Source organism: Anabrus simplex, chromosome 11, assembly GCF_040414725.1.
Source record: "Anabrus simplex isolate iqAnaSimp1 chromosome 11, ASM4041472v1, whole genome shotgun sequence".
NCBI lineage: Eukaryota > Metazoa > Arthropoda > Insecta > Orthoptera > Tettigoniidae > Anabrus > Anabrus simplex.
Genome location: NC_090275.1, coordinates 46401420 through 46421284, shown reverse-complemented (window position 1 = coordinate 46421284; position 19865 = coordinate 46401420). Strand labels below are relative to the sequence as shown.

Sequence of the window (19865 nt, the reverse complement as noted above, 5' to 3'; positions counted from 1 at the left end):
TCCGCCTTTCTCTACCCTTCCGTGAGGATGTAGGAGTATTTATTTAAGTCAGTGTATTTAGACCTTTCTTTCTTAATCCGTTTACCCTCCAGGGTTGGCTTTTCCCTCGGACTCAGTGAAGGATCCCACCTCTACCGCCTCAAGGGCAGTGTCCTGGAGCTTGAACTTTGGGTCGGGGGATACAATGGGGAGGAGGACCAGTACCTCACCCAGGCGACCTCACCCACTATACGGCCTTGTGGGGGGATGAGGAGATCGGAAGGGATAGGCAAGGAAGTGGCTGTGGTCTTAAGTTAGGTACCATCCCGGCATTTTCCTGGAGGAGAAGTAGGAAACCACGGAAAACCATTTCGAGGATGGCTGAGGTGGAAATCGAAGCTCCCTCTATTCATTTGAACTCCCGAGGCTGAGTGAACCAAATTCTAGCCTCGTATAACTTTCTCAAATGTCGCGGCAGAGCCGAATATCGAACCCGGGCCTCAGAGAATGGCAGCTAATCACACTAACCACTTTACAGAGGACATTTTATTCGGTAGCTCTATGTCTATAAGGAAATGAAAGGAAAAATTAGTTTTAAAAATATAATATGGTTTTTATTTTGTTTTAGTATTATTTATACCATCCACCAACCCTGTATCTAAAGCACTGACAAAAACGACATACCGTAATTAAAAATAAAATAATGTAATTGATGCAATATATGAAAAACGATGTGTGTTAATAATGTTTCTATTTTGCTTTTATTTAAAAACATCTAACACCTTTTTCTTTCTTAATCTGCTTACCCTCCAGGGTTGGCTTTCCCCTCGGACTCAGCGAGGGATCCCACCTCTACCGCCTCAATGACAGTGTCCTGGAGCGTGAGACATTGGGTCGGGGGATACAACTGGGGAGGATGAGCAGTACCTCGCCCAGGCTGCCTCACCTGGTATGCTGATCCGGGGCCTTGGTGGGGAATGGGATGATTGGAAGGGATAGACAAGGAAGAGGGAAGGAAGCGACCGTGGCCTTAAGTTAGGTACCATCCCGGCATTTGCCTGGAGGAGAAGTGGGAAACCACGGAAAACCACTTCGAGGATGGCTGAGGTGGGAATCGAACCGACCTCTACTCAGTTGACCTCCCGGGGCTGAGTGGACCCCGTTCCAGCCCTCGTACCAATTTCTAACATCTTCTTCTTCTTCTTCTTCTTCTTCTTCTTCTTCTTCTTCTTCTTAATCTGTTTATCCTCCAGGGTCGGTTTTTCCCTCGGACTAAGCGAGGGATCCCACCTCTACCGCCTGAAGGGCAGTGTCCTGGAGTTTCAGACTTTTAATAATAATAATAATAATAATAATAATAATAATAATAATAATAATAATAATAATAATAATAATAATAATAATAATAATGTTATTTGCTCTACGTCCCACTAACTACTTTTTAAGGTCTTCGGAGACGCCGAGGTGCCGGAATTTAGTCCCTCAGGAGTTCTTTTACGTGCCAGTAAATCTACCGACACGGGGCTGTCGTATTTGAGCACCTTCAAATACCACCGGACTGAGCCAGGATCGAACCTGCCAAGTTGGGGTTAGAAGGCCAGCGCCTTAACCGTCTGAGCCACTCAGCCCGGCTTTCAGACTTTTGGGTCGGGGGATACAACTGGGGAGAATGACCAGTACCTCGCCCAGGCGGCCTCACCTACTATGCTGAACAGGGGCCTTGTGGAGGGATGGGGCGATTGGATGGGACAGGCAAGAAAGAGGGAAGGAAGCGGCCGTGGCCTTAAGTTAGGTACCATCCCGGCATTTGCCTGGAGGAGAAGTGGGAAACCACGGAAAACCACTTCCAGGATGGCTGAGGTGGGAATCGAACCCACCTCTACTCAGTTGACCTCCCGAGGCTGAGTGGACCCCGTTCCAGCCCTCGTACCACTTTTTCAAATTTCGTGGCAGAGCCGGGAATCGAACCCGGACCTCCGGGGGTGGCAGCTAATCACGCTCACCACAGAGGCGGACTTTCTAACATCTAACGGTTGAATTATTAAACCTAGACTTTAGGTCCCTTTAAACAACAAGCATGCATCATCACGTTCAAAAGAAACATCGTATTCTGAAGCGCGAATGCTATCAGCTGAAGAAAGCGCGCGCAACCAACACCTCCTAGATATATAAGGCCTCACAACTGTTCTGGGAATATACTGTGACGTCAAAATCGGGAGGCAAGCTTGAACCTTTTCAGTAATAACACAGCAATGAGTTTGGCCATGTAACGCTGAAATTAGAAGAGTTTTAATTCGTTTAATGGTGCCAATTGTTAATACCGTTGTACGTAATGGTACTGATGTGTTGCGTACTCAACTTTAAGGAGAATTCCGGCAGTGATAACCAAGTGCATGCATTATGTTTACGAAAGACGAGGTTATGCGGCAGATATGTTTACGTGCAATTCCAAGACAAGACTACAGATTTACTAATAACTCAATGGTGAGTAACTATTATTATTATTACATTCTCACACAATCATAATGAGTATAGGCCTATGACGTATTTAACTACATGCAACAGCTGGTGATATGTAGGCATATTTACTCTTCAATGATATAAGGTTATGTTAGATCACAATCATGGGATACATTATTTCAACGGTATTATTATTATTATTATTATTATTATTATTATTATTATTATTATTATTATTATTATTATTATTATTATTATTATTATTATTATTATTATTATTATTATACGCATTAAAACATACCACCTACAGGAGCTGCTGGTGTAGGCCGATTCACTCTGTAAATGCACGAATTTCGCTCACGGTGATACATTATTTTACAGGTATGCCACAGACATTTCAAAGTCGGTGATATTTTATGGGAAGTAACTGGTACTGATCCTGCCAGAATGTGACTATAAATATGATGGGCAGTTGGAAAAGATATAAGCCACTGCTGTCTCTGACAATCATGGTCTTGGAAGAGGAGTAGTTAAAAGAACCAGGCAAAAATGTAGAATAGAAAGGAGCAATAAAGAGAGCCATTGAAGATAGTACATATCTCTTACACAGAATTTCAACACAGCTGAAAAGTACAATAAACACTTTGTTACCTGATGGTTGTTGTACTGTGATGAAGGGAACGTAAGTAATTTTTCTGTACGTCGATACATCAAGGCAACCATACTGCATGGCATATGTAATCATCTTATAAGACATGGCCTTTATTCTAAACGGGTTTTATTAAAGTAAAAAATATTTCTAATGAATATGTGGACAAAATTACTAATACAAATGCGGTATATTCTTTAGTTACAAAACATCATAGCTGCATCACAAGAAATGAGTGTAACAATGTGTAGAAAGATTCAATAAATAAGTTAATTCTAGTCCTAGTTGGTGAATTGGACACCGAGGATGATGTCCCCACAGTTAATTTAATAGCCATAGTCAAAATATTTCTTAGTTCATAAAGGAGTATGTGCATGATTTTCTTGTTATTTGTTCAACCTTCTGTCTGATATCTCCTCATGTTTACAAATTTATGGCCGACCCCGTGGTGAGGGGATATAATGCCTGCCTCTTACCCGGAGGCCCCGGTTCGATTCCAGGCCAAGTCAGGGATTTTTACCTAGATCTGAGGGCTGGTTTGAGGTCCACTCAGCCTGCGTGCTTATATTTGCGAGCTATCTGACGGTGAGATAGCGGCCCAGGTCTAGAAAGCCAAGAATAACGGCTGAAAGGATTCGTCCTGCGGAACCCAAGACACCTCGTAATCTGCAGGCCTTGGGGCTGAGCAGGATCAAGGCCAAGCCCTTCAGGGCTGTTGCGCCGTGCTATTTTTACAAATTTATGAGACAGTAGCAATTTAATGTTGCCACAATATGTCAATACTTTTAAAAGAGTAGGCTCCAGTCCGAATGGTAGTCCAATATTAGGTTAGAAACTTACATACTTTCTGGAATACATAAAGGTTTCGAACAGAATTACAAATTAGTAACATCGATGGTAGGTGAAATTCTCATAACCATACATGAACTTCAAGGGAGGAAACATTGTAGGCTCATGTGCATATACTGCCAGTGATGCTACATCAGCTTAGATGTTAGGCCTATGCTAATATTATACGTGTTAGTTTTCTTTTAAGATCACGTAATGCCTATTTAAATTGAAATATGTTTGTAACATTCTGTTGTGATGTTAGCAATTCGGCCTAAGTGAGTTAACATTGCAAAATGATGTCGTGTTTTACAACTGTCTGCTGTTTATCTTTAATGGCAGAGTCACTAAAATACGGTAATAACGACAGTATAATTCAATATCCTTCAAATTTGAAACGCTATTTGTTAGTAAATAAATTATTCCATTGGCAAAAAATATTAAAATCATGTCTGTGTTTAACTATGTTCCGCGTTTCTCTGCATTGCCATCGCCTCCGTAGCGTGACGTCACTACGCTGTTGTTAGGCCTTATTATCTAGGAGGTGTTGGCGCAACCTATTAGCGGTGAGAACATGTTGACTGTACTGAGCTACGAGTTATTCGATTTTCCAATAGAGGGTCGTACTATCGAGCAGGGAACAGGTTTGAATCGTTGCTGCGTGAGTGCAGCACATACCGGAAGGAACAAACAACTAGGTGGCGTTGGATCAATAGGACTTTGTTGCCTGTAGATTCCAGATCTTGCTACCAGAGCGCTGAATGTGCGTGAAATGATGTGAAACGGAATGGCTGTTTACAGTAACAATGCGGATATAGTACAAACCGAAAGATCTCGTTGTTTCTTCAACGTCATTGAAGCTATACTGTCTCTCGTATTAATGTTCTCTTCCATATGATAGTCTGAAAGAGCATGTTTTTGTTTAACGTAGATTTAAGCCGCTATAAGCTAAAACATTTCTCATTGTCTGTGCTTATACTAGATGCATTTCCGTGATATTTGTTCATATATATTACAACTTAATTCAAAACACCGGTGAAATGTAAAATACTGTATTCTTTAGCTTAAACCATTTCTTCCTATAGAAAGAAAACCTTATCTATCTCTTCCCATTCACGCACAAGCCCCTGTTCAGCATAGCAAATCAGGGCGCCTGGGCGAGATACTAGTCCTCCTTCTCAGTTTTATCCTCCGACCCATTTAATGTAATTAAGTGTAATGATATGTGTACAGGTCAACTATTTTGATACATGCCCTTGAGGCGGTAGAGTTGGGTCTAGGGAAAAACCTATCATAGACGGTAAGTGCACTCGAGGGCAGCGTTCTGGAGCGTCAGACCTTGGGTTGGGGATGAAACCGGGGAGGAGGACCGGTAACTCGCCCAGGCGTCCCCACTTGCTAGGCTGAACAGGAGGCGGGGGGGGGGGGGGGGGGCTTGTGGCGGATGGGAAGATTGGAAGGGAGAGATAAGGAAGAGCAAAGGAAGCGACCATGGCCTTAACGTTAGGTACCATCCCTTTATTTGCCTGGAGGAGAACCCCCTCTCTACTCAGGCTGAGTGGACTCCGTTCCATCCCTCGTATTACCATTTTTCCAATTTCGTGGCCGAGCAGGGAATCGAACCCGGGCCTCAACTACACCACAGAGGCGGACTATGGTAAATATCCTGCGCCATTTTCTTTCTTTCTTTCTTTCTTTCTTTCTTTCTTTCTTTCTAAAGTCCGCTTACCGTCCATGTTTGATTTTTCCCTCGACTTAGCGAGGGAACCCACCTGTACTGCCTCAAGGGCAGTGTCCTGGAGCGTGAGACATTTGGCCGGGAATACAACTGAAGGTGAGGACCAGTATCTCGCCCAGGCGGCCTCACCTGGTGTGCAGAACAGGGGCCTGGGTGGTGGGGGGGAGGGGGACGATGGGAAGATTAGAAGGGATATACAAGGAAGAGGGAAGGAAGTGGCCATGGCCTTAAGTTAGGTACCATCCCGGCATTTGCCTGGAGGAGAAGTGGGAAACCGCGGAGAACTACCGCGAGGATGGCTGAGGTGGGAATCGAACCTCCTCTATTCAGTTGACCTCCCGAGGCTTTGTGGACTTCGTTCCAGCCCTCGTACCACTTTTCAAATTCCGTCTCAGTGCCGGGAATCGAGCGCGGACCTCCAGGGGTGGCAGTTAATCATAATAACCACTACTCTAGAGAGGTAGATCTGCGTCATTTTATGCAAGAACATATGGAAGTTATACTCTTCATAGTGTCATTGAGTTGCTTTGAATTGATGGTTATTGTTTTAAGGAATAATGAGCGTGATGCTTAAAGCCTTACATCGCCGATTGAAGAAGGAAAGAAAAGAACTGACCCCTCGGAGAATTATGGTATGGATTAAAGACATGGAACCCGTCGGAAACCTATCAACGTCAGGGTCGGAAGAGAACAAGAGTTAAACAAGAGAGTCTGATTTTAGAAGAAAAAACTATGTGCCTGACTCTAGTCCTAGCTGGACCTTTGTGATTTCTACACACGTGTCGTATTTAATCTCGAGAAGAAGCGAATCACACCCTATTGATGAAATGTCTAGAATCTTGAGATCAAACTGTAGAACATAATTACAGAGAAATTCAGATAATTGTCTAATTTTATAATAATGAAGCCATTATTTAAAGCACGCAGGTTTGCTGGGTACGTTATTTTCTTAAATTCCATTGCTGATTTCTCATTGGGATGATATGCATTCTTACATGACTGGTTACTCTTATGAAAATTCACGGCCTGTTTCCAGGCATTTGACCGGGTCAGGGATGGAATGAATGAAGTCCCCGTCTAGCGGCGAGGATAGGAATTTTGCCGGCTGCCAAAGCCTGTCGCACTCTTCTGCGGCAATGGTTTATGACTTACAGATGAAACGAAATTACATTGGAGAGTGTTGCTGGAATGAATGATGACAGGGAAAACCGAAGTACCCGGAGAAGAACACTGTCCCGCCTCCGCATTTTCGAGTACAGATCTCACATGGAGTGACCGGAATTTGAACCACGGAGGCTTTGCTGGCTGTTCCTATATCTGATACAATAATTTCACTACAGATATTAAAAGCCGTTGCAGACATTGACTGGAGTCCTCAAACATGGGTTCTGCTTTAAAATCATTCCTGAGTTAGTAGGTTCGAACCCCACTGTCGGCAGCCCTGAAAATGGTTTTCCGTGGTTTCCCATTTTCACACCAGGCAAATGTTGGGGCTGTACCTTATTATTATTATTATTTTTTGCTAGGGGTTTTACGTCGCACCGACAAGATAGGTCTTATGGCGACGATGGGATAGGAATGGCCTAGGAGTTGGAAGGAAGCGGCCGTGGCCTTAATTAAGGTACAGTCCCAGCATTTTCCTGGTGTGAAAATGGGAAACCACGGAAAACCATCTTCAGGGCTGCCGATAGTGGGATTCGAACCTACTATCTCCCGGATTCAAGCTCACAGCCGCGCGCCTCTACGCGCACGGCCAACTCGCCCGGTAGTGTACCTTAATTACGGCCACGGCCGCTTCCTTCCCACTCCTAGCCTTTCCCTGTCCCATCGTCGCCATAAGACCTCTCTGTGTCGGTGCGACGTAAAGGAACTAGAAAAAAAAATCATTCCTAGTTATTTGTACCATCTTCGAAATCGGTTTGCCTTCTCATTTTTTCTTAATAAATACATTTAATTTTTCCTCATCTATTATAAGTATTTCTTGAATCAACCAACCAACCCAACCAGATAGACACAAATTGAACTGAACTCGTTTTCTACTTTTATGTACCTAATCCCAGATGAAAACGAAGTATGAGGCAAAACAGTTAACTAATAAAAATGTCCCGCTCTGTGGTGTAGCGGTTAGTGTGATTAGCTGCACGCCTGGAGGGCCAGGTTTGATTCCCGGCTCTGCCACGAAATTTGGAAAGTTGTACGAGGACTGGAACTGAGTCCACTCAGCCTCCGGATGTCAAGTAAGTAGAGTGGGGTTCGATTTTCACCTCAGCCATCCTGGAAGTGTTTTTCCGTAGTTTCCCACTTCTTCTCCAGACAAATGCCGGGATAGCACCTAACTTAAGGCCACGGCCGCTTCCTTCCATCTTCCTCGCCTATTCTTTCCAAGCTTCCCTTCTCCCACAAGGCCCCAGTTCAGCATAGCAGGTGAGACCGCCTGGGCGAGGTACTGATCCTCTTTGCCAGTTTTATCCCCGACCAATTGTCTCACGCTTACTTCACCGAGTCTGGAGGGAGAAATGAAACCTGGACGATAAACGGAATAAATAAATAAATAAATAAATAAATAAATAAATAAATATAATATAATATAATATAATATAATATAATATAATATAATATAATATAATATAATATAATATAATATAATATAATATAATATAATATAATATTCTAATCATTTTTCCTCGCCCAGCTTCCGTCGGTGTGGGATGTTTGTAGTACATTTCCCCATCCTCTGTCCAGTCACCATTATTCTGTGTTCCAGTGCAGGCTTCTTCTAATTATACCATTCTTGATCCTTTTTAAACTTCTTAGTCTGGCTTTCCCTCTTGCTGTCCTTCTATCTGGATTTCCATTGTCCGCTTCGGTATCCTTCCTTCTTCCATCCTCTCAACATGTCCATACCAAGTTCATGGGTGAAAAACAGAAAAACAAAAAAACAAATACAATTGTAATTTTATATATATTTAGTTATAATAGGTATGTTTCCGCCTCTGTGGTGTAGTGGTTAGCGTGATTAGCTGCCACCCCCGGAGGCCCGGGTTCGATTCCCGGCTCTGCCACGAAATTTGAAAAGTGGTACGAGGGCTGGAACGGGGTCCACTCAGCCTCGGGAGGTCAACTGAGTAGAGGTGGGTTCGATTCCCACCTCAGCCATCCTGGAAGTGGTTTTCCGTGGTTTCCCACTTCTCCTCCAGGAAAATGCCGGGATGGTACCTAACTTAAGGCCACGACCGCTTCCTTCCCTCTTCCTTGCCTATCCCTTCCAATCTTCTCATCCCTCCACAAGGCCCCTGTTCAGCATAGCAGGTGAGGTCACCTGGGCGAGGTACTGGTCATTCTCCCCAGTTGTATCCCCCGACCAAGAGTCTGAAGCTCCAGGACACTGCCCTCGAGGCGGTAGAGGTGGGATCCCTCGCTGAGTCCGAGGGAAAAGCCAAACCTGGAGGGTAAACAGATGATGATGATGATGATAGGTATGTTTAACTAGCACTATTCTCCAGATGGATTCCATGGTCTCCCGTTTAACTTCAGGAGAATAATACGACGATAGTGGTTGTGATGGTAATTATGGTTTTAAGGTAAAGTATAACGAGATAATCTCTTAACCTTAATCATAGGAGGTAGAGGGAAATTCTGGTCCTTCGAACATTGAAGGTATCGGCGAAAGAAAATAAAGAGACATTAAAGACCCGGAAAGATTCTATCACTAGTGTAATTCCATCGGGATTGGAGAACATAAGTTTATACAGGAAGGAGCCTGACACAAATAAGAAAAACATATTTTTTTGAAGTGTTTTAACGTCGCACTGACTGAAATATGTTGGCGACGTTGGGATAAGAAAGAACTAGGATTGCGAAAGAAGTGACCATCTCTCAGACGTAGCATTTTCCTGGTGTGATAATGGGAAACAACCGAAATACCATCTTTCAAGGGCTGCCGACGGTGGTGTTCGATCCCGCTATCTCCCATCATGCAGGCTCACAGCTACGTGACCCGAACCGTGTAGCCAACTCGCCTGGTATGCCAGACTCAACTAGAGTCTCCGTGGTCGTTGTTCCGCGCTTCGAAGTTGTGAGATTGCGGGTGGAACTCGTACGACTTCGCCTCGAGGACAGAAGATGCACGACACTTACATTGGATAATGCACCGTTATGTATCGAAATCTTAAATTCCCCAGTCCAACTGTATGAACAATTTCAGACTCTTCCTTAAGGCGCCTGTACACTGTAGAGAAATATATAGCTAAACTGGGCTGTCTCTAGCTAACCTAATCTACTGGTGCGTGCACACAACGGGAGAATTTACTCTCGATGGAGCGGAAGTAAAGAGTATCGCTGGGGTAGCACTAGCTAGACCGCTATGTCTATACTCTCCCTGTACACTGGCCTGATCGTCAGGCAGAATTCTAGCTAGTGCAGACTGAGATGTAGACATGTCCGACCGAAGGAAACGCATCGCTGCAGCTATTGTTGTACTTAAGTTGCTTAAGAAACGAGGTTCAAGACCAGTGGCGGTAGGCTCTGAGGAGCACATGAGCACGTGAACACCCAGTTGTAACGCATATACACGCACTCATGGATCCCTGATTTTGTCAATCGATCGAAAGCATTCGACTTATATCGAAGCTCCGTTACACTGACAGCTGTTCGATTCGACTGACAATGCCAGGGAGCACACTGGAGATTTTGCTACGAACCTTAAGACTATACGCATCCGCATGGAGATGACGTCATCGTTTATGCACAGATAAGCGAGGAGCACGGTAAGGAATGTGCCTTTCCGTCTACAACCACCCTCAAACCAGAGATAGTAGTACAGGTTGACCACAAGGGTCCGCCCCCCCCCCCCCCCCCCCCCCGCCCACACTCTCTCTCTCTCTCTCATCCCCACATATACTTTAGCTAGGTCGGCTCACTCATACCCACATACAGTACAGTCTCACTCACTCGGGATTACATAAACTTTCATCCGTCCTCTCACTCATACTGAAAATTCACACAGTAGAAAAATTATATTATGTACGGAAGGTTTCATTATATATATACATCCTTTTTACCTCTTTACACAATTTTTCTGGAGGTAGTTCTTTCATCTGTGGTGGAAGATATTACTTCATTTTGTGTGTGTGTGTTCTTTTAGCATAGAGGTTATCATCTACAAGGTGAGGCTAAACATGATACCTTGGAATTTTCGAAATTATCATTTTCGCACCATTTTTATTTACATTCTGTTAATGACTTTTAGCGTTTGAAATGATTTTTCCGTTTACTTTACAAATAAATTAATTAGTTCTTAAAATACTCACCGCTAATCCTCGATGTCTTAAGGGGTAAGGTGCATCTTTGCAGTTACTGAAAAGGCACTTGAAGAATTACCTGTGTTAGATGGTGATGATTATTGTTTTAAGAGAAACTAGGCAACCATTCTCTATGTAACACTAATCAGAGAAAAATGGAAGGGATCCGACACTTCGAAAAATGAAGGTATCGACGAAAGAAAGAGAGCGTCCACGAAGGGCGTGAAAATGAAAGACTCCCTAGGTCTCGCATGCTCGGGGTCGGAAAAGAACGAGAGTTGACCAAGGGAGGTCGGATAGGAAGTGACGGACCTAGCACAAGTAAATGCAAGCATTGGCAGAACTCAGCCAACCCACGCTCCCAAGTTCAGAGCCACAGGGGCCCCTTTTAGTCGCCTCTTACGACAGACAGAGGATACTGTGAGTGTTATTCAAACGCCTCCACCCAAAGGGGGTAAATACCTGTGTAACATCGTTGGAATGTCTGTGGAAGAACTGGAGATTTGACCTACAGTTTTATTTCAAGAAGTAAATTACACCTACAAAATTACTTTTTGTTAAAAGTAACGATTACAAGTAAAAATGATTAAGAATATAATCGTTACGAGTAATTCGTAATACTCAGTTACTTTCCAACTCTGCTTGTAAGACTGATGGATGCAACCGGGTTGCGGAATTACAACCAATACCTCTTATTTGTCAGTTATGCTTTTTTCATACAGCTAAATACCTGCAAGAAAATATACAGGTTCTTTCCAGACGTATGCTAGTAAATTTAAAAGTCCTTAGTCAAGTCTTAGTACGGTCTGTACTACCAGTATCAACCTACTTCCAAACCTTTCTGTCGTAATTTCCCGCTTTTGCCGTACATATCTAGTTTAAGTAATGGTGTAGTGACTTGCTTACGCTGGCGCTGCGGTGTCCGAGTGGTTAAGGAGTTGGACTCGAAATCCAATGGGCTATGCCCGCACAGGTTCGAATCCTGTCCGCAGCGAGTATTTTTACCAAGTGAATTTAATTGTTACGAGTTAATTATTAGAAATATCAAGGTATTGTAAGCATTGGTTTACTACTTTCATTAGTAAATACTTCATAAATGTTAAATTAGAGGGGCATCTTCGTAGTTCGATTATCTCGATGGCTTAGCTGCTAGCTTCCTAACCATAAGGATGAGGGTTGAGTTCCGGTCAATCATGGTTGAGATTTTCATTTAAAGAAAATTCGCATGACGTCACGGGACTTAAAAACCCCCGGCGAAAACCAAAACGAACCTGGGTAGCTCCCAAGCTGTGATGAGCTGGGGGGGGGGGGGGGGGGGGAGGGAGGTAGTTAAGCAAAAAAGACCGAGAAAGTTGAAAACGTGATTTGTTTACTCGGAGGGAGAGGGGCGTGGGAGGGGCGCCCCCTGAACACTTTTATTCCATTTTACCCGGCTGAAACGTGGAATTATAGGAATTATTTAAGACAAGCAATTTGTATTAGACCTGTTGTCTTTTCAGCTAATTCTTTCCTTTATTTAATTATTTAATTATTAACAAAATGATTGTGGTGTAGTGGTTAGCGTGATTAGCTGCCACCCCTGGAGGCCCGGGTTCGATTCCCGGCTCTGCCACGAAATTTGAAAAGTGGTACGAGGGCTGGAACGGGGTCCACTCAGCTTCGGGAGGTCAACTGAGTAGAGGTAGATTCGAGTCCCACCTCAGCCATCGTGGAAGTGGTTTTCCGTGGTTTCCCACTTCTCCTCCAGGCAAATGCCGGGATGGTACCTAATTTAAGGCCACGGCCGCCGGATCCCACCTCTACCGCCTCAAGGGCAGTGTCCTGGAGCTTCAGACTCTGGGTCGGGGGATGAAACTGGGGAGAATGACCAGTACCTCGCCCAGGCGGCCTCACCTGCTATGCTGAACAGGGGTCTTGTGGAGGGATGGGAAGATTGGAAGGGACAGGCGGACAGGCAAGGAAGAGGCCTTATGTTAGGTACCATTTGCCTATTATTATTATTATTATGAAGAAACAGGAGACGAAGGAAAATTCAAACGTTTAAACAATTTATATTTCAGAAATGATTTTGTTGGTTTACAATAAATTGCAGGCAAACCCCGTTGTACGCGGATTCGTTATCCGCGATTTCGCATATACGCGATTTTGGTTTTAAGTCTAGTGCTGCCATCTCTTAACAATACGTGGAAGTTAGAATGACTTAAGGCGGGTACAGGCATGCGTGCCGAGCTCTGTAACGTATTCTGCGTCGCGCGCCAAGGTTAAAACGGGCCAAGCTCATCTACACACATCTTCTGTAGTGTTTGTCGAGACGGGAATCGTCAGTTCCGGTCAGTAGAGCTGTGAAATTGCACTTGACAGGTTTCGTATTTAAAACGCGGGATAACAGGAAAGAAAGTGTTCTTGTCGAAGCAAAGAAGCGTGTACCAAAGTCGTATTCATTAGAAACAAATTTAGAACTTTTAGATCTCTATGAGAAATGTGTGCGTATTGTTGATACTCGGCGTGCTTTGGGACTTAGTTAATCCACTGTGAGAACTATTCGTGACGACGCGGAATCAGTTCGTAAACCTGCTCAATCTTCTACTAACTTAAGTGTGACTAGAGTAACCAATTCTCGCTCGGAAGCGATGGAAAGAATGGACTGGATTGAGCATCACAACCAACACATGCCTCTCTCTGAAGCTGCTTTCAAGCTAAAGCCAAGAGCTTGTATGCATAGTTTTTATTGTGTGTTTCAGTGTTAAATTTGTAAGTGTAAAAACTTTACATTAAAATGCATGTCGGAAACATAATAATGGTTATTTTTTTCTAAAAATACTAAGAATCTCTGCTATTTTAAAATTATTATTTGAGTAAACGGAAACCTAACCCTATATTTTACATATAAAATGACTTTCGCTTTACACGAATTCGGTATGCGCGGCAATTCCGGAGAACGCAACTATCGCGTGTAACGAGGTCTACCTGTATGTGAGTAGTCTGACGCCTTGACTGAATGGTCAACGTTAAGGCCTTCGGTTCAGAAGGTCCCAGGGTCGATTCCCGGCCGGGTCGGGGAGTTTAATTGCGTTTGATTAATTCTTCTGGCTCGAGGTCTGAGTGATTGTATTTGTCTCAACACTCTCCTCTTCATATTCACCCAAAACTCCATACTAGCAATCACCTCAAAAACATGCTATAGTGATTACATCCCTCCACATAGGGTTGACGTCAAGAAGGGCATACGGCCGTAAAATAAGTCCAAATCAACTTGTGCTATATGGTTCGTTCCGTGGACAGAAGAAAGGAGGAGACTGCAGAGTGAAAGGATGAAGGAGTAATGGACGAGAATTAAAGCCCAGAAACAGATGAGGCTGAATTCGAATTAACGTGGTCCATAGTCCGCCAAAACGAAAGAAGAAGAAGGAGAAGAGGATTGTTAATAACATCAAAGAAAGTAGCAGTAATTAACACATTTTATTTATTGAAGCGCCAACGGCCGTAGCCGTGTTGAAACACCGGATATCGTGAGATCTCCGAAGTTAAGCAACATTGAGCGTGGTCAAGATTTGGATGGGCTGCCACGCGCTGTTGGGGGTGGGGGGTGGGGGGTGGGGGGTAAGGGAATGGAGGAGCGGAAAGGAACTGGCTACCCCACAGTACGTAAACTCCGGCTCAGGCACACCTCTGCCGAGGTTCGGACCTGCCTTCGGTTAGAATACACCGTTACCTTTACATTATTTATTGAAGCGCAGGAGCGCACGTTGGGTAGTATTAATTAGTAAAACTAATAAAAATGAATAAATGGCCATTTGTCGTAACTCTTAACAATAATTTCTGTCCCAGTGACACCGCATGATTCTTCGCTTTATTTGCTCTGTCAACGAACTCGCCGCCGTGCACTGCAGTAAATGGGCTGTCTCCGCCCGAATGCACAGACATAACCGTGTGTTCAGCCGTCGACGCAGCGTGCAAAACAACTGCAGACAAGTTCAGCCGCGCCGACTTCGAGTAGTTATTGGGGGGAAGGGCGGGGGGGCATGAGTAACATGAACACAGGCGTGTGAAATGAGGAACAACTATTAATGTAAACATTCCTATATAATAACAATATTCACAAAGAGGACAAAAACAGAACAGTAAATAGAGCTTATTTCTTAAATACATTCTTGAACGAGTCTTATGTACGGAGTTCTCAATAATATTCACAAGTAGACAGAAACATAGAACTTGATTCATAAATATTTTGAAGGAATGTTTTATGTAGGAAGCTATCAAAAATAATCACAAGTAACAAAATTAAAACTTGCTTCATAATTACATTTCCTTAATAAATTTCCTATTATCGTACTGTAGATTATGTATTTCATGATACGAAATGTGAAAAGCTCTACGACCAGATGTACCGCCGGAACAGTCTCCATTGGGAAATGTAGTTCTCTGAAGAAACGTCCGCTTTCTAATCTCATTTATTGATATAAAACCATCTGCCACCTTCTCCAGTTTTAACGTCTCAGCAGCCTCCGAAGACTACCAGACTCCACCTTTTAAGGGGACTTAACATCCAGGAGGAGATTTTTTGGGGAGGGGAAATGGCACTCTGTCCCTCTAGGGGTAAGATCACTTTTGGGCGGGGGGCAGAAAATTCTTTTTCCCCCTCCCCCGATGTCGGCGCCACTTGACCAGTTGATTATATCTGGTTTACAACAACAACAACTACTACTACTACTACTACTACTACTACTACTACTACTACTACTACTACTACTACTACTAAATGTTTTCATTACTTCCCTGAAGATGGAAGCGGCCCTCCTAGACGGTGACGCCGTCTCTCAGGCCAGGAGATTGGTACGATGAAGGAGATGTGCGGAACAGGTGAGAGGGATGGCGGCCGTGGTCTATACTAAAACTGTCCCGGCATTCGCCTTAGTGAAGGTAAATGGAAAATCAAGGAAACGTTGCGCCGTAAAGCAACTAGCAAAAAAACAACACGGAAAACCATTCTCAGGACAGCAGACGGTGGGGACCAGCCCCTCTCAGAGGCGTAGAGGCGTAGAGCCACGTTAGAGCCGTGGCCACCCCTCCTCTGTTCAGTTGGTTGGTAGGGGTGCGAAGCTGTCGGGCCACGAACCGGCGTGGCCACTTGCGGGCCGAGATCCACTCTGCATCCGCTGGCGTGGCTTACAAGACAACCACCATCTCTAATCCTCTAGTCTAATTATACGTTGTGATTGCCTGATTAGAAATAAGTGTTTTAATATTTTGGGAAATTGCCTCTTGAAGCTAATGGAGATACGTTTGATAGAGAAGTTTCAAACCTGTTTATTTGTATTGTTAAGAGCCGATACTAAGTGTGTAATAGATAGGCTGTCTGTGAGGAAGTGACTTGCTAATGTGGAGCTAACTTTAAAGGCTATCATTACAATGCCAAGTGACCGTCTAGGTAAGATTTAAAATGTTGTTATCGGTCCAGCCCACCCAGTTACTCGCTGGCTTTCTTCTCAAACAACGCTGATCGCGAAGGCTCTTAACAATTACACATCATAAAATTCGCCCACACCTATTTACCTTTTACTAGCTATTAGAACAGACAGGAGGTAATTTCAAACGATATCCTTTAATAGTTTCATTCTCTTCGAACAACGTTCATCCAGAAGATTGTACAGTCTATTAAAAAAAAAAAAAAACGAGCGCGTGGTACCTTATTGTATAATGTCCTCGCAGCAGGGCCGTACCGAAGGGATGGCGAGACTCCCCCATCCCCCCCCCCCCTCAAGAGTGTGCAGGCACAAAGGGATCCCCAGAATGACCATAAACACAAGAAAGAAAGAAAGAAAGAAAGAAAGAAAGAAGGTGTAAGATTTGGATTGGAAATTAAAAATAATTCAAGAATAAACATTCTGTAGTTGATTAAAGATACAGGGTGGCCCAAAAGTCCGTTAACATTTGACAAGGCAATGTTGCATGGAATATTGGAGGTAGAGAGGTAATAACTGACAAACATTATTGGCATAACATGCTTTTTTATTGGAAGCAAAATAAAGCAAATAAAACTTCACTAACAGTGCCTTTTCTGATTTTTTAAAAGGCTATTTGTTCGGGCCGTCGACCCATGTGGATCTTTGGCCCCTACTGGTGCCATATTGTATGAACCTGCGTGTAATTGGAATGGCGGTAGTGTGGAATGTTGTGTGTGAGGAAAGGAAAGGAAGATTAAGGACGTCACAAACACCCAGTCCCCAGGCCAGAGATATTAATCATTACAATTTAAAAACCCTGACCCGGCCGGAAATCGAACCCGGGGCCGTGGGGTGACAGGCGGACGCGTTGTCCCCCACACCGCGGGGCCGGACTGCCTTTTCTGATAAGATCGACATGCCGCTATTGCAGGCGCATCTAACTCCCTCTCTCACGACAGGTCGTTTTATACCGTATACGGGTCTCACGCTGCATCACTGACGTGTTGCTGTCCAGCGCCATCTGTTGGCCTGTTTGTGCTTTAGTTGTTGGTGTCAATAAAAACCCATGTCATGTCATGTCATGTCATGTCATGTGTGGCCATTTGTACCTGTCGTGTTGCTGTCCAGTGCCATCTTTTGGTCATTTTGCGTACTATATTTTGGTGTCAATAAAACTCCATGACATGCCAGTCATGAGTATCAATTATTACCTCTCGACCTCCGATATTCCGTGAAGTATTGCCTCGTCAAATCTTAACGGCCTTTTGGGTCACTGTATTGCGGGAGTTGTTGGTTCATAACGTCAAGAATAGGTGAAAGCAGACTATCAAATTTAGCAATCTTGTCGGTGGAACGTAATACTTTTATTGAAGCCAAATAGCCATAAATACGAGAGGTAGAATACACTAAAATTGCGCACCTGCGCCTTGTTTTGCATAGTCTTTAATTGATTTTGTTCTTTTGCTGCAGAGTTCTAAGTGGTAGCATTCACACGTATGTCCACATAGTTTACATTCACACGACTCTGTTGGTTCATTGTAAGATGTGCTGGTACAAATAATATGGTAATAATGGCGTGTGACCTCCGAAGAGGCCTGGTATAGGTTTTTTAGTTGACTCCCTATGGGCAACCTGCGTGACTATGAGCCATATGGTGGGAACCATGTACTACCAATTTTGTAAATGCGTGCCACATCTCGCACTTAGATGTTGTCCACGTCCGATCTACCATGGCCCCAGTTCCATAGAATTCTGGAGGTATATCTTCTTTTTTTGTTGAGTTATGCTAGCAGTTTTTCTGAGGCTCTCATGTTGGGTAGATGCAAACGTGTTCTGAGGTCTTCAATGAGGGAGGAATGATTCTCGAACGAGGTGGTAGACGAGTCTTGATCTTGTAGCCTTCGATACTCTGACCGCTCTTTTGATGTATGATGCTTTTACGCTTTCTAGTGCTGACAGGTTCTTTTCTGTGAGGTGTGACCATATGATTTCTACCCCATACACTAGTATAGGCGTGATTTTAGTTCTGAAGAGCGCCATTGCTGTCTCTAAGCGGAGGATTTTGATGTAGCGTATTTCATAAATCGCTCGTACTGCTTGCGTTGTTTTCTCTGTCACATGCTTGGTGAAGCATTTAGCGCTTGTGTGCACCGTAATTCATAGGTATTTAAAATCTTTTACGATCGTTATTTTCGTCCTCTTGATGAAGACTTATGACGAAGCTGGAGCCTTCCTTCCTTGTCTAATTATTAATTTCTAATTAATTTCGAACTTGTGCTTGGAGCACCATTCTTCCATGTCGTTTATTGTTTTTAGAGTTTTATGATCTCTTTTCATCCAATCACTATATTGTCGGCGTTCGCATATAATACTAGTTCCTCCGTTTGGGCTATTCTCATACTTGCCTCTACTGCCAGGATGAAAAGTAAAGGGCTATTTGGATCACCCTGTAGTACTCCGTTTGTTTGGAGTATCGGCTCTGAAAGTGAGAGATTGTCTAAAATTCGTATTTTATTCCATTTGAGTATTGTCGGTAGAATACGCTAAATCATCAAAATCTGACTTCAGTGACATAATCAACGAGTTTACTTCGCTCAAAAACAAGGAAATGGTAAGTAAAATTATGATGAAAACACTATTCCTGGGAAGAGGTTTTGGCGACGCAGAATGCAACCTAACAGTTAGAAAATAACTATAAATCACTACCTTCTAGTGTAATGGGGGACAAATAGTTAGGTTACTCCCTTAGGGAGCATTGTTACGTGGCATGGCTTAAACACCGCAGCCTAACCGCTACAACCTGTATAACCTAAATACACACGAATGGTGAGGAGTTCCTTAAATGAAACAAACACAACGTACACACTCTTCTCGCAACACTTGGCAGCCTTACATCAGAGGTGAGATAAACTAGATCTAGATCATCGTATGAATGACGCAACAATCGTTTGCTTACCTCAGAAAAAAAAAAGCAATAACCATAATCTCTGTATGTGGGACATAGGCCTTTGAGAACTCTCATTTCTGGTGCAGAAATCTACAGAAAACTACAACATCGAAAAAAGTGTGAAAAGTCCCTTTGGGAGAATCAAATGATCGTAGATATGTCTTTCAATAAATGACACTCATATCGATAACGATGAATTTATTTACATCCAACGAATCGTTTTCAAGATATATATGAATGGAATTTGGAGTCAACAAGTATAGGATTCAGTTTACCGAAAGGGGAAACTGACTCAGTGCCTATGAAACCACCTCGAATGAAATATGATGAGATGCGGGCTCTTATATAAAAGAGCCTTCCATATGTCTCTCTGGTATGACCATCAATCAATACTTCACATCCCAGTCTGCAAGATCACATCGACTATCTGTACTCTAACGCCCCTTTTGACATAAACATGTCTCATGGCTAGGGGTTATCCAAACATTTGTATAACGAGGCAGTAGATCAACTGGCAAAG

General features: G+C 43.4%; 1 protein-coding gene and 1 non-coding gene across 2 annotated transcripts in view; both read left to right on the top strand.

Moving 5' to 3' along the window:
• Window positions 1-19865, top strand: part of LOC137502672 (uncharacterized) — a 191653-nt gene that overhangs the window by 132440 nt on the left and 39348 nt on the right. The window lies entirely within an intron of this gene.
• TRNAS-CGA (transfer RNA serine (anticodon CGA)) lies at window positions 11867-11948 on the top strand. The gene has a single exon. It is a non-coding gene; the product is annotated as a tRNA-Ser (tRNA).